Source organism: Vanellus vanellus (assembly GCF_965231255.1).
Source record: "Vanellus vanellus genome assembly, chromosome: 18".
NCBI classification, from domain to species: Eukaryota; Metazoa; Chordata; class Aves; order Charadriiformes; family Charadriidae; genus Vanellus; species Vanellus vanellus.
The window spans coordinates 10,887,013-10,914,697 of record NC_138923.1 but is presented as its reverse complement, the minus strand read 5'-3'; positions in this window follow the sequence as shown (position 1 = coordinate 10,914,697).

Sequence of the window (27,685 nt, the reverse complement as noted above, 5' to 3'; positions counted from 1 at the left end):
GCAGAGTTTTACAGAAGAATGTCCTGAAGCCAAAGCTGCATTTGGCTCAGATATGAAACGGTGACTGGAGCACCCGGGAGTAGTTTCTACGAGCAAACTGAATTTTGAGAACGCTTGCCACTGAACCCTGTTCCTTCCTTATACCCATAATTAAGTAGAAGCAGAGAGACCACAGACCAAAGTACTGCAGGCAGAAGCAGCTGTTGCTTTTACTGAGAATTTTCCTTCTGCCCTCTCTGCCTCCCAAGTACCTTCCACTACATTAGATGGATCACCTGGTAGTAATCATAATTACTGCCATGATTCCTCATATAGTTACACACATCTCTGAGCTGAACAGATGGTCCAAGGAAGAGACGGGGTTTCTGCAGTTAGTTTTTTTAACTAACTAATGTATACCTGCAGCGAGTCCCGAATCCCTGTGGAAAGCAGGACCAGGAGATTTCAGACATTATCATCATTCTAACAAAGATTAACAGCAAGGTGAAACCTGTCTTGTTTATCCGCTATCAAACAGCAATAACTCAAACACGCTGGAGGCACGATCACGTGAGCCTCCCGATAGCACGCCGTCCTGTTCTGCTCTGATTTGCCCTCCCCATCAGTTTAATTGTTCTTCAACTATTCTCGCCCTGGACCTCTCAAAGGGACAGACTGGCAAACGTACAGAAACATGTGATGAATGTGTTAAAAGCACCAGGGCTATCCGCAGAACTCTAGAGTAGAGGATACCATCACACAAACCATCAGATAAGCTGGCTGTCATTGCGAACAGCCGAAAGCCCTATACATTTTTCTGCACGCTACGTCAGATTGTCTCCATCTGGAGTCCCAACAGAAAGCAATCCCCTACTTTCCTTAGATACTTGCATAGAAAATGCACATTCTGTTCACTTCGCCTATCTAAAATGTGCTACAGCAGAGCTTTCCTGAGGCAGTGGTTATCTCTCTGCAGCCCCCAACATAGGAAAGACATGGACCTGTTGGAGCAGGGCCAGAGGAGGCCCCAGAGATGCTGCGAGGGCTGGAGCCCCTCTGCTGGGAGGACAGACTGGGAGAGTTGGGGGCGTTCAGCCTGGAGAAGAGAAGGCTCTGGGGAGACCTTATTGTGGCCTTCCAGTGCCTAAAGGGGCTCCAGGAGAGCTGGGGAGGGACTCTGGATCAGGGAGGGGAGCCATGGGACGGGGGGGAATGGCTTCAAACTGGAAGAGGAGAGATTTAGATTAGATATCAGGAAGAAATTTTTCACTCTGAGGATGGTGAGCCCCCGGCCCAGGTTTCCCAGAGAAGTTGTGGAAACTCCGTCCCCGGAGGTGTTCAAGGCCAGGCTGGAAAGGGCTGGGAGCAACCTGGGCTGGGGGGAGGTGTCCCTGCCCGGGGCAGGGGGTGGGACTGGGTGATCTTTGAGGTCCCTTCCAACCCAAACCATTCTGTGGTTCTATGATCTCTTTCTGTGTACCTCAGGAAGCAAGACCAATTTCCCAAACTAGGTGTCAGCTCCAACAGCCACCGCCCACGACCGCGATGCAGCGGTGCAAGCTGTAACCCCGGCCCGATTTTGCTGTTGGTCCTCGGGCTGCCTGCACTCCACGCCTCCCGAGGGCCAGCAGGCAGCGTTCACGCAGCAACGCTCATCGGAAGGGCCGGCGTGGAGAGGTGGCATCGCCCCCTCAGGCGTGAGAGTGGGAAGCGGCAGTATATAAATATATGCTTTTAAACACAACCTCTTCTTTATTCAAAGAGACTGACTGATATAAACCAGAGTGGGCTGAAAGAGGTTCTTTGACTCCCCGCAAACAGGCGTTACAGCTTTTGGCAGAGGAGCCCTGCTGGCAGCAGATGGCAGCACCTGCATCTCATGGGTGCTCCAGCATCAGCTCGGGCATCAGGGATTTCTCATCCAGGACGGATGCAGTACAGAGTGAGTGTTTCCAGATGGGGAGAGGGGGTTGTGTGCCAGCGGAGACCTCCTCCCCCCTGGCAAATGTGTAACAACTGCCTCATCCTCAGCAAGTTCCTTGCCCAAAAGCATGCTGATAATCTGCTGAAGTGACACACCGTGGAAAAGTTCAACTTCCAGGTATCACTGCTGCTCCAGCTACGGGCACAGGCTTACCTGGGCTCTGTGGGGAACTTGGCAAAGGATCCAGAGACTGTAGAGAGCAAAAAGTTGCCAAGAGGATGTCCGGGAAACACACATGTGGTAAACCAGACCACTGCCAATTCCTGTGACGTAACTCCAATACTCATGAATTTAACGTAACCTCCCACTAAGGATATCTGATCTTTGAGTACCTTAGCTAGAGACAGCAAATGGCACTGCAGATCAGCATTTGAGAAGGGGACCCTCAGCTCTTTCCTTGGTCCAGATTTGTAGGTTTTGGAGATCAACATTACATCAAACCCACAAAATCCAGAACCTCATTCTGATTTCTGTATTCTCCATAGCTCCCGCACTCCTACAGTCTCCTGTTCATCAACCTTCCCGTGGGATCGAAACTCTCAAGGCAAGTATCTCCTTTGCTGCATCCTAGCCCATCGCTTCCCTCTGGGCAGCCGGCAGCCGGGCAGGCGCTGGGGCAGCGGGCAGCCGCTCCGCACTGGACCACGTCCTACTACTGACCTACTGCATGACCCTGCCACCGCACAACTTGCTGCCTGCATCTCTTACAAAAACATGTCAAAAATTAAGAGAAAATTCTCATCCAGATTTGCAAATCCCTTCAAGATCGACAGATAAGAAGAGCTCAACTAGTGCTGAGTTGTATGATCCTCCTCAGCAGGCAGGAATCCTAGAGACAAAGTGTGACAAACACAAAATACTCGGGGAGAGATCAACAGCGAGAAGATTTCAGTTGGTTCAAATCCAATTTCTTACAAACATTAGGGTTGATTTCCATTTCCATCAAATCTGCCTGTATATTCCTTGTGTTCATGACAAATTATGCCGTTAAGTTCATCCTGGGTTACCTACATGAAACTAACACATTTCATTTGTCACAGTAACTGAAATGACAGTAAAATATTTTGGTTTTGAACAGTATACAAATAAAGGGGGGGAAAGGGAACTGTTACATGCTTGTGAGTTTACAAACACTCTTCCCTGACAGGCAAAACAAAAAATTCATGGAAAGAAAAACACTGTTTGCTTAAAGGAAAAGATGAAGCTCAGGGACTGATTTAGCTTCCTATTGTTTTCTCAGTGATGATTCAAAATCCTGAAAAAAGTCCTGTATGGCAGGAAAAGAAGAAAGAGGACATTGCACTAAGCTAGAGTCTACTTTACAATCTGCTTTGTAAATCAGAATGAAATCCGGTGAGACCAGTACAAGCCTGGATTCGCACAAACACCTGATGCAGTGTTGCAGTCGTGCTTTTTATTACGGCTTTTTATTCACACAACAAAAAAAATACTTTTAATTAATGGCTTTGATTAAGCTCAAGTCATTATAAATATGACTGGAGTGTCACACTAGAGACCAAGGACAACCCTCTCCCCTCCTTTCTGAAAAGACAGTTCAACAGCAAAATGACTCAGAGGCTCCCGCTTCTTTGACTGCTTTAACGATAGGTATAAGCATCAATAAACATTTATTTCACACTAGAAGAGAAAGCCGGAATAGCTTATTTCAAAAATGCAACTGGGTCAGTAGCTGCCTCGAGCAGAATAAATGGGCTGCACAAGTGAGTGTGCCCTAAAGAAACATTACTCTGTGGACGTAACTCCTGCTGATGAGGACAAATAGGCCCTTTTAGAGCAGGATTTTTAAAAGCAGAAAGTGATTTGGGAATACAAGTCCCATAGGTTTCTGCAGTGCCTCGGGAGCACAATCTTTAGGCTCTTCTGAAAATCCTACCCCTAAACCGTACTCAGCTTTGTGATTTCAACCCCCCTGGCAATACTCAGCTCATGATGAACAAGTTCTAGCAATTCATCTTCGCATACACACACCATCTCTTAATCAAGGCTTTTCAGATCTCTATCATCATCAATTAGGCCTCCAAACATCTCAGTTAGCTAAAAAAAAGTAGTCACCTTAATTATACAAATTGAAAAAACCGGAGCTGTGGTTAAGTGAAAAGCCTGGGTTAGGTACAGTACCGGAGGTGTTGCAGCCCCGGGAAGGAGCCGCAGCCCAGCCCGGCTCCCCCAGCCCAGCGCCCCAAATCACCCCGTCCTCCCTCCCCCCGCCACTGCCGCGCTGCACCCGCAACTGACCTTCTGTAACGCTCCACACACGCCTCCCGGGGAGCAGGTACACTTACAAATATTCCCACTGGTCATAACAAAGCTACCTGTAAGCAACAGCACCTATGTCTCTGCACTGCCAATTAAAGAGAACCGTTGTTGCAATTACCCCTACTAAGCGGCCTGTTCCGGCTCCGGGATCTGCTTCGCTGTCGCTGAAGTCGTGACCTCCGGAGCAGTCGATAGTAGTAAGACGGTCTCCCAGAGCTTTTCCTGCTGTTCATTGACATTTTTGTATCTATTTTACACATACGCACATGCAGGCACAGGTTCACTCTCCCCTCTGGCAAAGTAGCAAGCTTCCAGCGTTTAATTAACTGGAGGTCGGTTGTTTGGAGTGGAAAGGGAGAGGGGGGAAGAAGAACTCTTCACTTTACACATTTAAAAAGAAAAACAACAAGGAGAAAACATAAAAAAGAGAGGGGGGGGGGGGAAGCACGCGGCACCAGAGTACATGTCTCAGCTGTGGGAGGACTCGCAGGGAGCGAGATAAACTGTACTAACAATTCCTGCCCCCAAAAAAGATAAGCCTGCTGGAGTTGGAATAGGAAGCCCCAGTTGGCCTGGGCTCTCCAACAGTGAAGAATAGGCTGGAAGAAATCCTGGACTGGATCCTCTCTGCCGGACAGCAACATCGGCTCAAACGGTACTGGAAAAAATCACCAGCTCGCTGCCCGCACGCGGCCGGGCAGCCTCGGGGGGCGGCTGGTTTCTACCTGCCCCGGCCAGCAGATCATTTCGGAGATGAAGTTTTGGGCGGCTGGGTCTGCAGCAGGAGGCATCGACGAAAGACCGGGGTGGGGAAGGGGATAATGATTTCCTGGCCGTGGGACACATGTTAATAATCATCACGGAGCAAAAGCCCCGGAAAATAAAGTGAAACTTGAGAGGGGAAAACTTTAATTAGAAGTTGAATGAACAGAGCTCCAGACTCCCCTGGAGGCCCATTTCCTTTCAACATTCAAACTGAGTTATAGCACATCCCACAAATTAGAGAAAGAGCCTATTTACCATTTGGGTTCTGATGGCAGTGAAGATTCCGCCTCCGGCTCATATTGCTCTATAAAATTACATTTCCATGGGCAGAATTAACACTTTAAGCCACGGAGGAAAAGAGAAGAAAAAAAGACTAACCAGATAAAAAAAAAATTCAATCCATATTTACAGTTCAAAAAGGGCAGAAGTGAATTGTCCAGAATCCTTCATCTAAGCTCCTTCCCATCCCAGCACAAAAAAACGCTCTGAAGGAAGGGCTATAGGCAACGTTTCAGAAAACCAGAATGGTGGCCAAGAACTTAACGCGCTGCCACTTCTTCTCAGGAGTTGGCAGATAATGGAAAAGCCTCATCGGAGTGGGCTGAACTGCAAAATGGCATTTGCACAATACCTCTCTGCATCGTGTCCCAGTTTTGTCATTTTTCCCCAGACATTTGTGCAAATTTATCTCTGTGGTGTCTCGGGAAGCTGCAGGACTAGCCAGGCTTGGCCGGGGACCAGCCACGTTCCTCGGTTAGCAGGAGCTTCTCCAGGAGTCTGAAAGCTTCCCTGGGTTATACTGTGTTGTACCTTCAACAACAAGAGGCAGAAACTACCAGACTTCAGCGCCCTCACCATGACAGGAGGCCCTTCCCGACCACCAACCATCCACCTTAATTTTAGGATTTCATAAACTCGTGCAGCCATGGAAAAACATCAGAATTCTACGAAATCTGTATTTTCTTATTTACGCGAGTCGTAAACCCAGGATGTTTATCAGCTGAGAAAGGCCCTTCCAGGAGGAAAAGGCAAGTCTCGATCTTCGGTGAAGTCCATGCCTGGTTTTGAGGCCAGACGTAAGGAATTCGCGCCAGCTTTCAGGCTTGCAGGCATGGGCCAATGGAGGGGCAATGACAAGTTCAGGTCAAGGAGGCAGATCCCAGCTGGACTGCAGAGGCTCCCTCCTCTGGGAGGGGGATGCTGCACAGGGACCTTCCTCTGCCTCCCACCCCGGGCACCCTCCCTCACCAAACCCCACCGCAGGTCAGGAAAAGGAAAAGGCTTCAGTTACTACACATCTGCCCTCTTCTTGTTATCCGGAATTAATTTTTTTTCATATTTGGGTCGATTAAAAAACAAACAAACACACAAACAGAAAAATACAGGAACAACCAAACTACTTTTGCAGATGACCAGAGACTCATCCTGAGCAGTTGATCCAATTCACAAACGGACCTGAGAGTATCTATAAGGGAGCGATGGGAAAGTCTGAAAATACTGAGGTTCAGTTAAAGATCTGCTATAGACAAGAAGCCAAATCGTCAGGTGTCTCTCTGCATTTTTGTGTCCTAATAACTGAGCTCATAGCTCTTAAGAGAATCTTTTTAGGATTATGCTTTTATCATGAGAAATGTCTTTAAAACAGCCTGTCCAATTTATTTTGCCTTTTGTCATTCCCAGCAGCAAAAAAAAAGGCACTGATGGAAATGAAAGTTTAAACCAAATCATTTTAAAAACTCGCCCGAATTCAGACAATCTAAAAGGGGAAGGTTCACCCGGGTTGGTTTTGCTTAATTAGAGCCAGGTGACTCATCCGCAACCCACCCGGGATGCGGGAGAGACGGGGCTGCGATGCTCCGGCCTCTGTGGGCAGGTGGGAACCGTCCGGAGAGCCGGGAGGACGGACCTCTGGTCACTGCGCACTCACCCACATCTACTTAAGCATCTGTTCCATGTTTAGGGATTCTTATTTTTAATCAGCCTAGTACCTTCAGAAACGTTCATACAGGTGACCAAAACCCAGAAGTTAACGAGGGACTATAAACTATCATGACAAGAGAAAGCAGCTTTACGATAAAAGCATCACTGGCCGGGAGTTTTGTTCGGGTTTCGCCAGCTTGCCTCTGTCTCTCTCACTTCAACACCGTTTTTCAAGGCTTTAAGTTCAGATGCTACATAGCAGCAGGCAACAAAATGAATGACCCATCTGGGAGGGAATGTGACTGGGCTGGACCTCGCCAATTAATCCAGCACTGCTCTTTTTTTCCCCTTTCTCTTCTTTTTCTTTTTTTGTCTTTTTGAAAGCCACATCCTGATACAAACGCTCTTTTGTGTACAGCAGAATCTATCACTTGCAACCGTTAGTTATATTAACTGCTCTGGAGGAAAGTTGACAACATTAAAATCTCTCTCTCTAAAATAACACATCAGGGTCCGGCTGTTCCCTCCACGAGGCAGAAGGCCGAGTTCAGTCACGGCTCTGCTGAACCTCTCAACAGGAGGAGCAAATGGGGCTAAACATAGCAGAGATTTCTGGGGTGGTAACTCGTCCTCCCCAACACTGAATGCACACCTGTCCTGGTTCCGGCAAGGATGGGGTTAATTTCCAAGGAGCCGGCAGGGGAGGCAAGTATTCCATACCACGTGACCCATGCCCCGCTATAAAAGGAGCTAGCCGGGGCGGGGGAGTCAGTCGCCACTCGGGGGCGGGTCGCGGCGGTGCGGGTCCGGTCGGTGCGCTTCGCGGCGGTACTGTAATCGCGTTCTTGTATTCCTTTACCGGTGTTATTGTTTTTCTTTCTTTCTTTTTCCCTTTGTCTGTTCTGCTAAATTATAATATTTCAACCCACGAGTTTTGCCCTTTTTTTTTGCTGATTTTTCCCACGGCTGTGGGAGTCGTGCGAGCGGCTGCGTGGTTCTCTGTTGCTGGCTGAGGCCAAACCACGACAGTCCTTTTTGGCGCCCAACGTGGGGCCCGAAGGGTTGTAATAACAACAGATCTGACCAGAGCTTGTTAAAACGGATTTCTTATATGTATTTCTCCTATTAGTTAAATAGTAGCCGGTTACAATGTTGCTTCGTTTGTTTACATGGCTGTGTTATGTAAATTCTTATATGCTGTATGTACTCCCTGTGATGCTGTTTGTTATCTCAGGGAGAGGGATCAGGACTATAATTTTGCTGTCCTGTGCAATATCAGCTTATGATATGGTAACATCACTATTCAAGTGGCTTTGTTGGGGTTTCTATGTAGTATTGCTGTCCTGTCCATACCTTGGTTCCCGTCTATCAGAAGTTATCAATAATCACACCCAATCTATGGGAGAAACAGGGGGAGATACTTTCCCCAGCTCTTTTGCCTCCTTTTTCTCCTTTGGGCCAGGTGTAACACCTCTTGAGAATTTTGAATATCCTTGGGATGCTCAAACCAGCGTGTTCCTATTGCTATGTCTCCTGAATGTTTTTCAAGTCTTTTTTAGGGTAAAAAAGCTGTTTAAGACTACCACTCAGAAATCTGTCCCAAGGCCAGATAGTCAGGGGTGGCATGGGATGTGGGAGAACATGGGCAGATATCTAGAGAACTTCTCACCTCCAATGGTTTGGGACTTCACCCTTGAACAACTACAGGACCCTGATAAAGTAATAGAATATTTCAAAGGAAAATGCTGTGGCTATTCCAGAGAGGCACAACTTATGGCACTGTGTTGGGCCCTGGCCAGTATCTACCAAACACTGCTCAGTACTATGCAGGACCCTCAGGGGAAAGAGGGGAAAGCCAGACCAGCAGACAAGGAGGCTACTCCAACCCCGGTGGCAGACAAGGAGCCTACTCCAACTCCAGTGATAGGCACTATGCCTACTCCAACTCCGGTGGCAGACAATGAGGCTACTCTAACTCCAGTGGCAGGCACTGTGGCTACTCAAACCCTGGTGACAGGCAATGCAGCCACTCAAACCCCAGTGGCAGGCACTGCAGCTGAATTGGACAACCAACCTGTGCCAGTATCAGTTGCTCCTATACAGAAGAAGAAATACACCAAGAAATCAGTTCGCATAGTAAAGGATGATGATGAACCAGGGCCATCAAAGGAACAGGAGGAAGAGACAGAACCAGAGGTAATAACCCGATCCCTATCCCTGAGTGAGCTGCGAGATATGCGAAAAGATTTCAGTCGACTTCCTGGTGAGCACATTGTCACCTGGCTGCTCCGATGCTGGGATAACGGGGCCAGTAGCTTGGAATTAGAGGGCAGGGAAGCTAAGCAGCTGGGATCCTTGTCTAGGGAGGCAGGCATTGACAAGGCAATTGGGAAAAAGACACAAGCCCTCAGCCTCTGGAGACGACTCCTGGCAGGTGTAAGGGAAAGGTATCCTTTCAGCGAAGATGTTGTATGTCGTCCAAGCAAGTGGACCACCATGGAAAAAGGTATCCAGTACCTAAGGGAATTAGCCGTACGAGAGATGATTTACTTTGACCCAGATAATGCGCAGTTACCCACAGATCCTGATGAAGTCCAGTGCACAAGGCCCATATGGCGGAAGTTTGTACGGAGCGCACCATCATCATATGCCAACTCCTTGGCAGTGATGGAATGGAGAGGTGAAGAGGGACCAACGGTGGATGAGGTGGCTGGACGACTCCGTCAATATGAAGAAAGCCTATCTTCCCCCCTCGTTTCAGCTGTGGAGAAACTGTCCCAGAAGGTCCAGCAACTTGAAGAGAGTATGTCCTACTCCCCACCTGTACAGGCCAGCATCTCAGCTATTAGGAGCAGGCATTTCCCTACTCAAGAGGAAGAGTACAGGGGGTACACACAACGAGGCACCCTGTGGTTTTACCTGCGTGACCACGGAGAGGACATGAGGAGGTGGGATGGACAACCTACCTCAGCACTACGGACACGGGTACGTGAGCTGCAAGGAAGAACAAACACAAAAGGGGATCCCTCCAGAAAAAGTGCAGCTCCTGTTTCCAGCAGACAGTTCCCCAGACAGAATGGAAGGCCTGATCTAACCTCCGATCCTCTTGAAGGGACTTCCAAATCATTTTTGCAACAGGTGAGTAATGTATACTATGATCAGGATTAGAGGGGCCCTGCCTCCAGCCAGGTGGGGGAAAGGGACAACCGGGTTTATTGGACTGTGTGGATTCGATGGCCTGGCACATCTGAGCCACAGGAGTATAAGGCTCTGGTGGACACTGGTGCACAATGCACCTTAATACCATCAAATTACAGAGGAGCAGAACCCATTTGTATTTCTGGAGTAACAGGGGGATCACAAGAGTTGACTGTACTGGAAGCTGAAGTAAGCCTAACTGGAAATGAGTGGCAAAAGCATCCCATTGTGACTGGCCCAGAGGCTCCATGCATCCTTGGCATAGACTATCTCAGGAGAGGATACTTTAAGGACCCAAAAGGATACCGGTGGGCTTTTGGCATAGCTGCCTTGGAGACGGAAGAAATTGAACAGTTATCCACCTTGCCTGGTCTCTCAGAGGACCCCTCTGTGGTAGGGTTGTTGAGGGTCAAAGAACAACAGGTGCCGATTGCTACCACAACGGTGCATCGACGGCAATATCGTACTAACCGAGACTCTGTGATTCCCATCCATAAGTTGATTCGTCAACTAGAGACTCAAGGAGTGATTAGCAAGACTCGCTCACCCTTTAATAGTCCCATATGGCCAGTGCGAAAATCTAATGGAGAGTGGAGGCTAACAGTGGATTATCGTGGCCTGAATGAAGTCACACCACCGCTGAGCGCTGCTGTGCCAGACATGCTAGAGCTTCAATACGAACTGGAGTCGAAGGCAGCCAAGTGGTATGCAACGATTGATATTGCCAATGCATTCTTCTCAATCCCTTTGGCGGCAGAGTGCAGGCCACAGTTTGCTTTCACTTGGAAGGGCATCCAGTACACCTGGAATCGACTGCCCCAGGGGTGGAAACACAGCCCCACCATTTGTCATGGACTGATCCAGACCACACTGGAACAGGGTGAAGCTCCAGAACATTTGCAGTACATTGATGACATCATTGTATGGGGCGACACAGCAGAAGAAGTTTTTGAGAAAGGGAATAAAATAGTTCAAATCCTTCTGAAAGCTGGCTTTGCCATAAAACGAAGTAAGGTTAAGGGACCTGCACAGGAGATCCAATTTTTAGGAATAAAGTGGCAAGATGGACGCCGTCAGATCCCAATGGATGTGATCAACAAAATAGCAGCTATGTCCCCACCGACTAGTAAAAAGGAAACACAAGCTTTCTTAGGTGTTGTGGGTTTTTGGAGGATGCATATTCCAAATTACAGTCTGATTGTGAGCCCTCTATATCAAGTGACGCGGAAAAAGAATGATTTTAAGTGGGGTCCTGAGCAACGACAAGCTTTCGAACAAATTAAGCAGGAAATAGTTCATGCAGTAGCGCTGGGGCCAGTCAGGGCAGGACAAGACGTTAAAAATGTGCTCTACACTGCAGCCGGGGAGAATGGCCCTACCTGGAGCCTCTGGCAAAAAGCACCAGGGGAGACTCGAGGTCGACCCCTGGGGTTCTGGAGTCGGGGATACAGAGGATCTGAAGCCCGCTATACCCCAACAGAAAAGGAGATATTGGCAGCATACGAGGGGGTTCGAGCTGCTTCGGAGGTGGTTGGCACTGAAGCACAGCTCCTCTTAGCACCTCGACTGCCAGTGCTGGGCTGGATGTTCAAAGAAAGGGTCCCTGCCACACATCATGCAACTGATGCTACGTGGAGTAAGTGGATTGCACTGATCACCCAGCGAACTCGAATGGGAAACCCCAGTCGTCCAGGCATACTGGAAGTGATCATGGACTGGCCAGAAGGCAAAGATTTCGGAATATCACCAGAGGAAGAGGTGACGCGTGCAGAAGAGGCCCCACCGTATAATGAACTGCCAGAAAATGAGAAGAAACATGCCCTGTTCACTGATGGGTCCTGCCGAATTGTGGGAAAGCATCGAAAGTGGAAGGCTGCTGTGTGGAGTCCGACACGACGAGTTGCAGAAGCCACCGAAGGACAAGGTGAGTCGAGTCAGTTTGCAGAGGTAAAAGCCATCCAGCTGGCTTTGGACATTGCTGAGCGAGAGAAATGGCCGGTACTTTACCTCTATACTGATTCATGGATGGTGGCAAATGCTCTGTGGGGGTGGTTACAGCAGTGGAAGCAGAACAACTGGCAGCGCAGAGGTAAGCCCATCTGGGCTGCTGAACTGTGGCAAGATATAGCTGCCCGGATTGAGAATCTGGTTGTGAAAGTACGTCATGTAGATGCCCACATCCCCAAGAATCGGGCCACTGAGGAACATCAAAACAACCAGCAGGTAGATCAGGCTGCTAAAATTGAAGTGGCTGAGGTGGATCTGGACTGGCAACGTAAGGGTGAACTATTCATAGCTCGGTGGGCCCACGATGCCTCAGGCCATCAAGGAAGAGATGCAACATATAGATGGGCTCGTGACCGAGGGGTGGACTTGACCATGGACACCATTGCACAGGTTATCCACGAATGTGAAACGTGTGCTGCCATTAAGCAAGCCAAGCGGTTAAAGCCTCTTTGGTACGGAGGACGATGGCTAAAATATAAATATGGGGAGGCCTGGCAGATTGATTATATCACACTCCCACAAACTCGCCAAGGCAAGCGCCACGTGCTCACAATGGTGGAAGCAACCACTGGATGGCTGGAAACATACCCTGTGCCCCATGCCACCGCCCGTAACACTATCCTGGGCCTTGAAAAGCAAATCCTATGGCGACATGGCACCCCAGAAAGAATTGAGTCGGACAACGGGACTCACTTCCGAAACAGCCTCATAGACACCTGGGCCAAAGAGCATGGCATTGAGTGGGTATATCACATTCCTTATCACGCACCAGCCTCGGGTAAGATAGAACGATATAATGGACTGCTAAAGACTACCCTGAGAGCCATGGGGGGTGGGACCTTCAAACATTGGGATACTCATTTAGCAAAAGCCACCTGGTTAGTTAACACTAGGGGATCTGCCAATCGAGCTGGCCCTGCCCAATCAAAACTTCCACGTACAGTAGAAGGGGATAAAGTCCCTGTAGTGCATATGAAGAATATGTTAGGAAAGACAGTCTGGGTTAGCCCTGCCTCAGGCAAAGGCAAACCCATCCGTGGGATTGCTTTTGCACAAGGACCCGGGTGCACTTGGTGGGTGATGCGAGAGGATGGGGAGGTCCGATGTGTACCTTATGGGGATTTGATTTTGGGTGAGAATAGCCAGTGAATAATTTTATGATGTAATAAAAACTGATCTCAGTATCTGGCGCCTAGCAATTTTCCTTGAGATCGACATCTTCAACCTGTGGACCGTGGGCATGGACTGTATTGCATTCCCCAGTCACGAGCTTCAAATACAGCACCCACCAGTTCAGCACTACACATCATCTTATGTGCCCTGAGAGACTGTTCTCACTGCTGGAGCCTACCGTCATGGACTATGTGAGCTTAATGGACATTTTTAAGGGATGGCTCATAGACTATGGGAACTGAAAGATCTGGGCATGACGTAGATGGTATGGAATAAGGGGTGGATAATGTCCTGGTTCCGGCAAGGATGGGGTTAATTTCCAAGGAGCCGGCAGGGGAGGCAAGTATTCCATACCACGTGACCCATGCCCCGCTATAAAAGGAGCTAGCCGGGGCGGGGGAGTCAGTCGCCACTCGGGGGCGGGTCGCGGCGGTGCGGGTCCGGTCGGTGCGCTTCGCGGCGGTACTGTAATCGCGTTCTTGTATTCCTTTACCGGTGTTATTGTTTTTCTTTCTTTCTTTTTCCCTTTGTCTGTTCTGCTAAATTATAATATTTCAACCCACGAGTTTTGCCCTTTTTTTTGCTGATTTTTCCCACGGCTGTGGGAGTCGTGCGAGCGGCTGCGTGGTTCTCTGTTGCTGGCTGAGGCCAAACCACGACAACACCTAACCCGTGAAATTAAATACCCACCAAGCAGTAACATCCCAGTAAAATATCCAGTTTGAGACACCGTTGAGCTTTAGAGGAAAATTAGAGCGTCCCCCATCATCTACTCCTGTTATCCTGCCATCGAGCATTCTTAACACCAGATTTATTTCACTCCTTTACCCACACTAACAGCACGCGGACAAATTCTAAATTAGCACCAAAATAAGTTGTGGGACGGAGAGCTACACAAACACGGGCCTGTTTGCTCTGACACCAGAAGGAGCCGGCTGCGGCGGGGTGCGGGAGGCCGACGGAAGCCGTGCCTCCCCGGCGGCCAACACTTCCCTTTTTTATCGCTTGTTTATTGCTCTGTGCTGGGAAAGTAACGACTGTACTTCGGAACGCACGTTCCCAAGGCAGCCCCAACCATTAAACCTCTTGCTTTCCCAAAGGGCTTCAGAGAGAAACAATCGCTCCTCTTAACTCCCTCTGATTTTATGGCGAGGAACTTGAATTCCTTATTCTGAAAGTGAAAGTTTCAGCACTTTGTCAGTAGGACCCAGCCCGGCCCCGAAAGCTCTACATGTACAGGCATGCGGATACACTGATTTGTCCACACACGTAATTAATGGCCTCTGAATTCAGCCTACCTTCTGGAAGACAGCAGCTTTACTAATTTCATTTCAGTTTCTCATATTTTTTTCACAAAGAACTGACCTGAGGCTTTCAAAAATTAAAACAAACAAACACGAAAAGGTTTTGCCTCGCCCAGCAGAGAGAGGAGAGGTGGATATCAGCTTAATTTCTAATTTGTGTTAGGTCAACAAACTGCAGACAGACCATCGGGAAGGCGAAAAAAATTAGGTTGCAACCCAGATTTCCCTGTCACATGTAACTACTCCGCCTCTGAAGCATGATCCTGTTCCTTTCACAGGCTGGGGGAAAAGGAATAAAGGAATAATCTCTACAAAATATCAGTCTTTTAAAACATAAGAGAAATATAACAGTGTTCCTGACAGTGATCCTAGACACTCTCAAGATGTGCCTGCTTGAATTAGCTTACGAGTCCATTGCAGTCTCCAGTTCAGCACACCACGAAGCTGGAAGATTTCCAGGCTGACTGCCTCGAGGCTACCAGCGATCACAAGCTCATATGCAGAGCCAGGGAGGAAGGTAATTTCCTTTGTGTGAGGATAACTTAACTTTCAATTCAGCTGTACCCATACCAAAATCATCAGTGGCATATTTGTTTGAAGACCTAAAAAGGAAAGTTCCATACGCACAATTAGAAGTAAACTACTTCTTTTTAATGTTTTAGTGGAAAACAATGATTACTTTAAGACTACGCATAGGCAAATTAATTTCGTTACCACTTTAGGTGGAATGTAGCAGCTTTTTGATAGCCTTGCAACAAAGTGGTACACAGATTTGGGTCCAAAATGAGAAATAAACATTTACATTGAATTTAAGCACAGAATTCATTGCTCTCCGTTTATTGAATGATGTCATAGTTACCAAGACACTATGGAATACTCTTGCTGTCTGTATGGTGATGAAATCCAAATGTAAACAGAAAGTAGTCATTACACATAATATAGATATTTAAAGATATTAATGAGTAGAAAAAGCAGTGTCGTATTAAAAGACAAGAGGAAGAATAGGTGTCTATAATTTAATATTAAGCGTCCGAGAAGTCTTACAGAAGTTAAATCAGGACACGAATTCTTTTAGCATTAGTGTACCCTACCTACAGATTACTCCTATTGTTTACTGGCATTACGTTTATTATATATTTACTATGGTGGTGCCCAGAGATGCGAAAAAACATCAGTGTCACATTGTTTTGGGATCTGCATACGCCACCAATTAAAGAGATGATTCCTTGTCCACAGTACTTATGATCTAACTAACCGCACACACTATGCCACACACCGCAAGCATAAGAATTGCCGTGCCTGTTTCATGAGCGGAGGAGCGAAGCCCCGAGCGATTTACACAAGCCACGTGGGAAGGCTGGGGCAGAGCTAGGCGTGTACCCCGGATCCCTTAGTCCTCGCCCAAAGAATTAATGGAGCTTCCTCTCTCTCTCAAGACAATCCCCTTGTGATGAATAAGTAATAAGCATAATAATATCTTCTTTTTCTACAGTGTCTTTCATCCAAGAGAGCATAGATGCTCTTGCAAATACTTGTTCAGCTTTTTAATTTACTTAAAACATACAAGCTTCCTCTTTTTCACTCAGATGAAAAAAAATTCAAGAGGAAGTGCCCAATGTTAAGCAGGAAAGTCAGTTATTTGGCTTCTAATAAATAATGTCCTCATTTTGAGAATGCATCGTCAATACACATTTTAAAAATGCACACAAAGAGACTTTGTCAAATATTGCACACAAAAAAAGGAAGGAAGAGAAATAAAAATAGACCCTAGGAATTCTACCTCTCATTCCCAACAAATCTATCAACAAGCTGAGTTTTGGACCACATTGGACTTCTGCAGGCAGAAGGCAGCTTCTTGAGAGTGGGAATTCAGTACGACATACCGGCTCCAAACCAGCGCGGAACAGGCAAACAGGAGGTCGACAAACATGTTATTCACTGTGCTGGAAGGACGCATAGTGCTTTGTGACAACCGTGGGGTGAGTCACATAGGAAGGGTCGCTCAGTCCCCGGCAGGTTACAGTAATGCCGAGGAGAGTCGGTGTGGCTGAGAACCCCATCGGAGACGTTTCCTGCGCCACGCAATGACCCCGGTACTGCAAGGGAACAGGGGAGAAACACACAGACTGACCTCAGAGCAGACCACGTTTCCTGACTACTTCCCGGTAGAACAATAGAGCTAAAGAACATAAACTTTTTCAAATCAGCTTTCAACTAGCTGGGGGAGACCAAAATAAAACCAGTTAACTTATTCTAAATTTATTGACATGTATTCCTAACGATGAAGAATACTCTGCTCAGACAGCTTGGTTTATAACCTGACCGGTAATGATGCCAATAAGATTTAGAACGTCAAAATCTGTCTTAAGGTATGTGCTGTGATTTCCATAGACCTAATGAAGTAATTAAACACATGCAGGCCAAAACAAATCGAAGAAGAAACTTTTACCAGAATCAAACATCCTGTGCCTCAAAACAACCTGCTGCTTTCAAGAACCCAGGAGAAACCAAACCGTGAGTGTAAAATCTCTGTTGTACAGCAAAAATTCCCATACCATAAAGAAAAATCTTGTAAAAACCCCCACGTCAAACAAAGCTCCTCATACATAAACGGGAACTGTACAACACTTCCCAGCGTCATGCGTCTTCCATGAGTAGCTGCTGGGAGGAAATATTTGTCTAAGCCTGGTGATTCTTTACAAAAAACCTTATTACCAAAATAAAAATGTTAACAATGATCCATTGAGTGATTAACGGAGTAACTTCAGCTCTGGGTTTCCAAAGATCTCCCATTTCCTTCTCCAAGACAAAATTAAAGCAGTCCTCTGCCGTGACCTCTGTAAGCTGACCCCCGGGGCTTTCGGTGAACTCAGCTTACAGCCAACGTGAATGTGTTCATTCAAACTCCTTCCCTCGTCCTCCGAGTGCAGTTGAGCTAACGCTGCCATTTACAGGGGTCACCCAGCCAGACTAAAACAAACACGTTGCCTTTCAGCAGAAGGATCCCGCCAGAAAGAATTCCCTCGGACAGACGGCCCCGGCGCTAGTTCCCACTCAGCGCAGGAGGAGCTCCGCACGACACAGCAAAGGCGCCGGGGCCAGGAGCGCTCCAGGCTCAAGAGATTGTTGTCAAGAGGAGGATGAAGAGAGTTGTCTGCATTGCTCAGAGATGATTCACTTCAGTCGTGCAATACAACTGTTTGGACTTTTTTTATTTACAGTAACACACAATAATGGGAATTTTTTCCCAGATTTGTATTAGTATTAATCATGGCGTTTACCACACGGTAGCGCAATTTTACTGTGTTATTCATGGTGAATAGCAGAAACATGCAACTTGTTCGGTACAGGAATCATAGAATAGAATCGCAGAATAGCCCAGGTTATCCCAAAAGATCGTCTGGTCCAACCTTTTGTGGGAAAGGGAGCCTAGATGATGAATTTTTATGATCAAAGAAGACTTAAACATTGCAATAGGTAATGCAGGAGACAAACCGTCAAAGACAAGTACTACCAGTAAAGTCTTGCAGAAAGTAGGAGCTGGCAGACTACTCTGTGCCATGCAGGAAGAAAGAATTAGAATTTCAGAAATAAAGAGGGAAGTCTAACGTCTAATGAACAGCTTGCGTGTGGAACTCTGATATTCAGTTATTATTAATAGTTATCAATGTTAATACAAATAACTCGTTCACATGCTGCTCCCTACCTATGCAGACATGAGTTAGATGCTCATCTTATTTTCCTATCTGCAAATTTAATTTTTTTAAAAAATCATCATTTTTAGGTTAGGAATGTAATAATAAATTATTGTAATAAAGTATGTATTCTGCATTCATCTTGATCGAAATATTCACATAACAAAATAAATGAACGCCTAAAAATATTTTTACTTTGCATTTCAGAAGTAAACTTGCTGTTCTGTTGCTGCAGGGAATAAGTTGATAAAAGTTTGGCATCACGGGCTTCCTATGACAAATTTATTAGTTATTATTAGCAGAAGTCTCAGCTATTTATTGTGTGTTCTCATATAATGGCTTTCCAATGTGCTGTGCTAAAAGGTCAGGAAAAAAATACAAAAGGTCAGATCAACATTTCTGAAAGCTGCTGCAGGGCATGGCTATCCCCGCTTGCATGGGAGTCTAGTCTGTTTTAACTCAAGGTGAGGAGAAGCAAAGGGTTTTCCAGGTGTTAGAGGAGCCCAGAACTCACTTTGTGCACAAACAACACGTACCGAATCTGCGGAATCCTGTTTGCTCCAAGGGAAGCAGACACTTTTATGCTCACCTCCTGACGTGTAGCTGGTTCCAAAGTGCAATATAAGGACACAGGAGATTTACACAGCAGTATGAATCAACACTTGGGGTGTTTAATCTCATGATAATATCACATTGAAAGCAGCATCTATGTTGACAAGTGAAATGAAAGATTAACTTGATTACACATGCTATGTAAAACTTACTTCCTGATTAATTAATAGATTAGACACTTCCAGTTCATGTTTAAGTGCCTGATAATGATCTTATGCTCATATAACAAATCACTAATTCGTATACACACAATCCAAACTTCATTTTTCATGTGACAGATTATTTTCTTCCTTTCCTTGCCACATAATTTGCAAACTACACTACAAATATAGTTGCTTGTTTTACTTGCTTTTTGGCGTCAGATTACTCTTCCAAGGAGTATTTTGGCAAGTATGTTCTTTAGCCATCTTCCTTATCAGGCTTACGTGACAGTGTATCTCAGATAACACCATCTATTTTAAAAGAATACCCTGTGGACAAGTTAAAAAATGAAAATGTAGCTATTGTTTTTAAAGACTGGTTTACAAAACCAACTGGAAATCCTGCGATCAACTTTTAAATACCATTGTGAGGGTGGTTTATTTTAATTTACGTTCTTCCTTCTGGCACCCCACCACAGTGCTGGTCTGAGAGAAGTTATTGGCCAAGTTCAGCTGATTGCAAGAAGTGAAGACCCTCCTTAAAATAACAGAAATATGAAAAACACTCTAAGAGCAATACCAGGGACAGGACGTTTTTAGCGTGGAACCTCAGTGATAACAACTAACACCTCCAGTCCCCAAGCTGTACTGGGTCACGACCCACCCCTGTAAATCATCGCACCGCCAGGTCGTTACCTCAACGACCTCACCAGCCCTGTGCCCAGAAGGGGTTGATAATCTGATAAATGACATTCCAAATAAAAAGTTAGAAAACACCTATCAAGGCACACAGTTATTCCTGCCAAACAATGACGTAATGCTCTTCTAGTGCAGTTCAAATAGAATTTTTTCTGCTTATCTTCCTGGTTACTCATACAGATCTTCCACTCACAAGAGTAGCTATCTCGTCTATATATACCCATTCCGCTAATATGCCCATTATATTTTCAGAGGGAAAAGCTACAGCAAAAACTCTTCCTACTGAATTTATATCCTTTATTCTTCTAAAATACTCTCTTTTACTGGGTTAACAAGTCTAACTCCTTTGAGGACCTGCAAAGGGCTCTCCGATGACAGCTTGTCTTCACGGTCCTAGTACATCCACGTGGTAGCAGTCTTGGATGGTCTGGTTTGCAGCGTTTGTACAGTTCATTAGTCAAAATGATATACTAATGCAAGGAAGGAAAAGTTTTCCAGTGCCTCTTTGGTGTTTTATTTGAAAAAGTTGGATGTCCTCAAAACACTCTTCCTAGGAGACACAAATAATAGCTCCTACTTGAGAGAGCACGTGCATGAAGAGCAACACAGGAATCATTGTGCCATTTCCTTATTCTCCACCCTAAAAAAGAACTTTGTTCTTGACCTCTGTGCTGAACCTCACCACAGGTACTTCTGAAGTAAACACGTAACCCTTTAAAAAGAGAGCTAACACCCAAACAGAGCAAAGAACAGATCAATACTTGTGATTGTTCATTAAAAGCACTCTACATACCTTCATTAGATTTTCATTACAGAGAAGAAAATGCAACCACCTGCTACAACTCAAAATGCAAGATTTCAAAAAAAAAAATCCTACAAAGAACGAACAGTTCAATGTGACTTTGACAAAACCCACCACTGAGTCCGCAGTGCCTGAGCAATGCATCGATCTATATATCGCAGCAGAAGGAGCCCGGTCAGACCGTCCCCCGCGGTGCCGCCTCCCGGCCAGCCCCTGCCAGCGCCGCGGCGCAGCTCAAACTACGCACTCAGTCTTTGCTAATCTCAGCCTAACTCAAAACTCTACTTATCTTTTCCTTTCTAAATCATCCCCAGGACAAGACTAGAATCTCTTTTGAAATGTAAAGGCTCTATAATAAAATTTAGAAACAACATATGGTACAAATATCAAGCGTGAACATCTCTTCCCATCTTGTACGTTTCAAAGACTGTGCAAACAGCACTTTTCCCTCGTTTTGATCCTGCAGCCAAAATGAGTCATCTGTGAACAATTACGGCTCTGGCAGGGGCCTGACTGTTTGAGAATGAAAGGAAACACTTTATTATTGAAATGAACAGTATGCCAAGCCAAGAGGCGACTGCAGAGAAATGTTAAGAGTCCTTTGTCCTCCTTCAGCCAGCAAAATCCAAAGCAGTGGTTGCCACGCTCTCCTCACAGATGCCTGATAACACCTCACTTCGGTGCGGGCGACGCCGAAGCACGGGGGGGCGTGAGCTGTGGGGATGAGCGAGGGCGTACGTGGCAGGAAAAGAAACACAGTGCCTTAAAGCAGGAGAAAGCGCTGGTTATTCCTGGCTTAGTTCTCCCAGAGGAGTTGTGACCATATTAAAGGAACATACAGTCAGGGGCCGCAGAGCTGAAATCTGAGACTCTTAAAGGACGTTTGTTGGGAGTTTGGTACTGGCGGAGTTTAACAGGCTCTGCTGAAAGGGGAAGAAGGGAATTTCCCTTGATGAGAAAAAATAGCAACATAACAATTTAGTAGGGACGCTCATCTTCCTGTGTGCTGCCCATTTTCAGCATTGATACTGCTAAATCTGGTTTTAGAATCATAGACTGGTTTAGGTTGGAAAGGACCTTGAAGATCATGTCGTTCCGACCCCCCCGCCCTGGGCCGTTTTGATGCCTACTGTGCGGGGGGCAGACAAGATTTCTCTGAAATTGTAAGGGGCACTTCCATGGTGTAGGCTGGTCACTAAGAGATTGACAGCGCAGGGAACTGGGTAGGTTATTGCTTTGATGGACTTGGCAAATGATACAAACAGGAGATGATTTCAAAATTGGACTATGAACTACCATGAGCAAGTAATTTCCAATGCATTCCCATCTTTTCTTCCACGAGCAGCTTGCAGAGGGAGGAGGAACAATATGGTAATCATCACCCAGAGCCTAGAGACTATTTAAAGACTGTTAAGGTTGATAGGATGACAAGGGAGAGCAGTGTACGCAGAACTGCTCGTGGAAGGTGTCGGGCAGGAGATCAGAGAAGAATCTGGGAAGAGCACATTTTGCATTCTGAAATTCGGTTCCAACTCCCAATAAAAGAGATGTTTGAGGAAGATCTTGAGATTAATATTCTGATAGTAGGACCTCTCAGGACAGGACATGAGCTGAAAAATACCCCTTACTGTTTCTGAAACTCTGAGCTTTGAAGACCTCTGGAACAGATCATACCACCATTACCACAGCGTGGGCAGTGCTGATGCCCAAAACTAAGCCGCCCGGCAGGCGCGGTGCCTCGGCCAAGCGAGCGTGCTTCGCACCGTGTTGAGAAGGCTGTTGAGCGTGCAGGCTCACCCGTGCTATGGGACTCTTGCTGGCCCAGGCTAAAATGCAAAACCCCTGTGATCCTAAGCGGGGTAGAGACCACTTACAGACATTGTATTTGTCTTGGCAGTTGTGAGACAGTTAGTAATCAGCCTTGGAAAAGGCCAGATTTTCCTTCCTTTGGAGAGTCTCCCAGAGATCAGAAACCCCACGCGTACTGTATTAGGTTAAATGCAACAGACTCCAGAACTCCTGGAACTGAAGGGATTTTGGAGGGTCCTGTTTAGCTCGTTATACAAAGGCACTGTTGCTCCTAACAGAACTCGTTAGGGTCAGAGGTACAGATTTCCTCCAGATCTACATCTAAACAAGACAGTCTGGCAAACACGGACAAACCTGAGGTGGTAAAATACTTAGCAGCAATGCTGAAAACAGACATCAGGAATAGGAATTTCCCCAAATGCTCATTCTTTGCAATTCCATGAAGCAGCCTATGGTTACCTTTACGCGGTATGTGGTAATACTATGCGGAAGGCATCTCGTTACAGTCAGAGTCATCTGGAATCTAATCTTGGCAGCAACTGGAATGCTCTTTTGTTTAGGTCGTGTCACTCATAGGCTTCATATCATAGCACACATAGCTGTGTATACATCAGCATAATACAGGGTATTGTGAAGCTTTTGCCAACAGTGTCTCCGCTTTACTTTGCATACATTAAGAGTATATCTCTATTCAATTTCTCTCAACTTTTCTAAGCATTCCTAAGTAACAAATAAGCCCTCAGAGTCCACCAATACTTTGACTATTCCAACAGAAAGTAGATAGTTTAAAATCAAGCCATATAAAACAAAGACAACTTCAACGTTTTCAGCCTGTGCTGAGCACGCAGGTAAAACTGTTGTATACACCAAGCACAGAAGAACATGGAAGAAGCCTGAAGAAGCGTGAGGAAGCTGAAAATGCCAGAAACAGAGTGCCGTGTCAGCACTTTTAAGTCTCACAGAATGCTGTTATGTTCTGAAGACAGATCTGCATTCACATCCATCTTACAGGGAAGTTTCCTCTATCACGCCAGATTCTTTCATAACAAGGCAACACCCCTGAGAAGTGTCTAACGTACCATCTTTAAGCTGGTCAAAGCTGTCTTTCCAAGTAAACGCCTTCATTGGCTGAGAGAGTTGGGGGTGTTCAGCCTGGAGAAGAGAAGGCTCCGGGGAGACCTTAGAGCCCCTTCCAGTCCCTAAAGGGTCTACAGGAATTCTGGGGAGAGACTCTTGATCAGAGGGTGGAGTGATAGGATGGGGCGGGGGGGGGGGAGGGGTGGTTTTAAACTGAAAGAGGGGACATTTAGACGAGATACCAGGAAGAAATTTTTCCCTGTGCGGGTGTTGAGCCCCCGGCCCAGGTTGCCCCGAGAATGTGGCTGCCCCATCCCTGGAGGTGTTCAAGGCCGGGTTGGACGGGGCTGGGAGCAACCTGGGCTGGGGGGAGGTGGCCCTGGCCGGGGCAGGGGGTGGGACTGGGTGATCTTTAAAGTCCCTTCCAACCCAAACCATTCTATGAGTCTGTGATTGCTGCCGTGCCTCTAGCCTGGCACACCAACATTCATGTTCTCTAAGAAGCTCTTCGCGGTGTTTGTCTCGCCACGGGAAGCCCCTGGTGCAGAGACGAGGGAAGGCAACGGCGGGGTGGCCTGGGGCAGGGCCGGGGGGGCGGGGCAGGAGCGGGGGGGGCGGGGCAGGGGCGGGGCGGGGCGGGGCCGGCGCCGGGCGGTGGCGGTGCAGCGGCAGTGCGGAGCGGGGCGGTGGCGGGGCGGAGCGGTGGCGGGGCGGAGGCGGTCGGTGCCGGCGGTCCGCACGGCTCTGCTGCCGCCCGCAGGAGGGAGGGCGCCGCTCGGCCGACCCGGCAGCCCGGGCACTGCGCTGCGGCCGCGGGACGTGCGGCTTTTACCCGGAGAAACCCGCCCTTGCCATGGCAATCAGGCCCCAGAACCCACTGTAACCAAATATATATGTGGTTACGTTTCCTCCCAAGATCTGTTTTCCTCTTAAAAAATCCTTTTTGCGCTGCTTAGAGAACATTTCTCCCCCCCCCGCCCCCCCCCTCCCCCCCCGAACCGAACCACCACAGCCAGGCCTCTCATACTTGTTATTTTAGCTGAATAAACTTTGCCTTTGGCATTAAAAGTAGCCTAGGAAAATAAATACAAGGACATACTCTGCAATTGCTGCGTACAGTCATTTTCATGCACAGATGCTAAAGAACATTAAAAAAAATTACATCCATTTTACTTGGTTGGAAAACCCAGTGAAGTACCCAAGCGAGTTAGTTACTCAAGGCTTCAACGCTTCCAACTTTAAAAAAAAAAAAAAAACAAACAAAAACCAACACAAAAATAACACAAACCCTTCTGCTTTGGAATAATATGAGACAGATGCAAGACAAAGAAATAGTCCAGGTGAGACAGGTACGGTACAAGTCAGCAGTAAAGTCAGTGGCAAACCGGCGGATTTCAAGATGCGTAGGCTTTACTGTGATTGCAGTTGGCGACAAACTGAGACAGCCAGGTTCATAACTCATGGTGCTGCATCTGAGGTAAGATTGTCCAGACTTCATGTACAAAGAGGTAAAGCTGGGTTTTTTGGCTTGCACTGCATTTTCTATTTTGTTCATGAAAAAGAAGTCAATTATATAAGATGCTGAGCAGCCTGAGGTCAAATTAGCAAAACTCTTGCACGCGTGCCTTATTTCAAGAATATGACTAGTCTCAATGAAGTCTAAACACTGTCGTTTCATTACTTCCATCTGTAACAGCACGCAGCTCTAGGTACGCTCAAAGTCTTTCACCCGCATCAGTTCCTGGCCATAACAAAGGTTTCCCAGCACTGCCCGGTACCTTTCCCAGCTTTCCCAATCTGTCTTTTTCCATGGCATGCTAAAAAGCATATGTGGACTTAATAATTGCTAATCCAATGACTGTATTACTGTACTGAAAACAACTGACTTAAACTTGCCAGTAACAAACAATCCCAGATTCCCAGATCGAACGGAAAGTCTGAAATATGCCTCTGCTTTCAGAAATACATCGGCTGCAACTTCATAACCCAACATGAAGCATGTCCTGCACCCACGGTAGACCTTTGACAAGGAGCAGCGTATGAGTCCAAGATGAGCGCAGAGGACCAGAGACCTGAGTTACGGTGCCCCAGCCTTGTCCGAGTCACAGCAGCACTTGGACCAGACCTTAGGGTATCTGTTTTCCCTACTAAAAAGGGATCAGAGAAGTATTCGAGCTCACCGAGAGCTGTGGGGCTTATGGCGCTCGGAGAGCCTTGGGGTGAGCAAGGTAAGAATCGAGAAGGACTTGCTCAGTGTTTTGCAACCATTAGTCAATTAGCTCTCCAAGTTATCTCCCAAACCCACTGTGACCTTATGCCCATTCCCAGACAATTTTCCCCTTCTTCGGTGGAAGTGGGCCCAAGCTGAATCCCGCAGCGCGTTTTGTGGCGTAGCCTGCCTTATCTCATGCAATGTTGTCATTCGCTCCCCCTTGCGAAGTACCCTGACCCACCGGCCCAGCTTCCCTCAGAATGCTCAGAGCACTTCCAAAATGGGGCACAGATGACTAAGAAAATCTCACCAAGGAGAAAAGAAGGTGGTGGAAGCTGCTGGCTATCTGCCAAGCCTCTCCACTCTGGTTTTTCATTTTTAGTTTCTGCTCTTTGCTGGAAAGTTTCTACTTATGCTCTGGTTTCCACGGCAACTGCATTTCTCGCCTTTCTTCTCTAGCATTAAATTTTTTATTTGATTTCCCTTCTTCCCAAGACATGACTTTATTTTCCTTTTGAAAAAAAAAAAAAAAAAGAATTAAGTGTTGTCTTCTCTTTGGTTGGTGATATTTTTAAAGGAGGTAAGAGAGACTTTACTCTCAATCTGATGGAGAATCCGTATATAACAGCAGCAGAGAGGTAAACTTCCAAGTAAGAATGTCAGGGGATTCCCTTGCAGTAAACCCATTTACCATAACTATCTTACATGTAACAAGGTTATAATGTGTAAAAGTTCCAGATACTGTGGAACCCAACATTTTTTAAAAATTGGCTGGTTGTTTTTCTGAGACCAGACCTGGCAATTTTTTTTATGACTTAACATTCTATTTTTTTAAAGTGTTACTTGTGATTCCCAAGCAGTCTCAGGAGAATACGTAATAGTTTAATAACTGTAACTGCACAAGGAATGTGGTCTTCTGTTCCAAACTGTAAAAGCATTCAAATATTTTCACTGACAATCTTCTCACTTGGCTGGGAGCGGTATTAGGGCGGGTGGCAAGCCGGAGGGACCCTTCCCCTATTAGCGGCTAATCATCTGAAGGCAGTGCCCTGCATATCCTCACGCAAAGTACACGGAGACAAAACCCTCAGAACTCATGGAGATTAAGCTAATTAATTTGTCTTGCCCTTGCCTTGTTGGGACTGAATTAATCTGACAATGTGAATTAATTTGAGAATGAAAAAAAATCATCAGAGTAGGAAATCTGGATTAGATCTAGTCATTTGGTTTCTCCAAGCTTTAGGTTCATCATAAACAGAACTAGTTTACACGCTGCAAAGCACTGAAATAATGCAGGTTTTCATCCCATTTCGCTATGAAAGATTCTCTGCACATCCAAATTCTCCAGCACATGCAGGCCATAAACTGACCCTCCTGTACAGTTGTAGATTACAAGGTTTTTAGTCTTATCTCTGCCTGGTGGGATTTCACAGTAAATTCTTTCAGGACTGAATAATTAAAAGAAGCAAAACCATCGCATTTGGCTCACACGGCAACACAAACAAATCTGTCCATGGGTGCTATCTTGTTTGCAGCACATGTGCACAGATTTACATGTAGGATTGAGGCTTAGCGCTCTGGTTGTTTAGATTTTTCATTATTCAGTACCCCAAGCATAAGGTAAACTACAGAAAGACTGAAATTGGAACAACCGTAAGAGTGAGCTGACCTTATGATCATCCTAAATTATTTTATTAAGCCCACTGTGCATGTTTTAGATTCTTACTACCCAGAAGAAATAAGGGAAATGGGTAAGAAGTGAGGAGTCCAGTCTTCCCTACTTGGTTCATGCTTCCCTCCTCTGCTTGAATTCCCTCCTCTATAATGAATATCTAGGATAGGAATTCACAGGATCTTATAAAAAGCTGCCAATGTTCAGTGCGTTTGGCAGCCAGGCTATTTTAATTGTCAGATATTAAACATATCTGCCAAGATCTGTGTTGTAAAATCCCATTACAACATACACTGTGCATAAACTCCCCATGGATTGGCTCAGCTGCAGGCCAGACCCCCCAGTAAAAGTAAAAGTCAG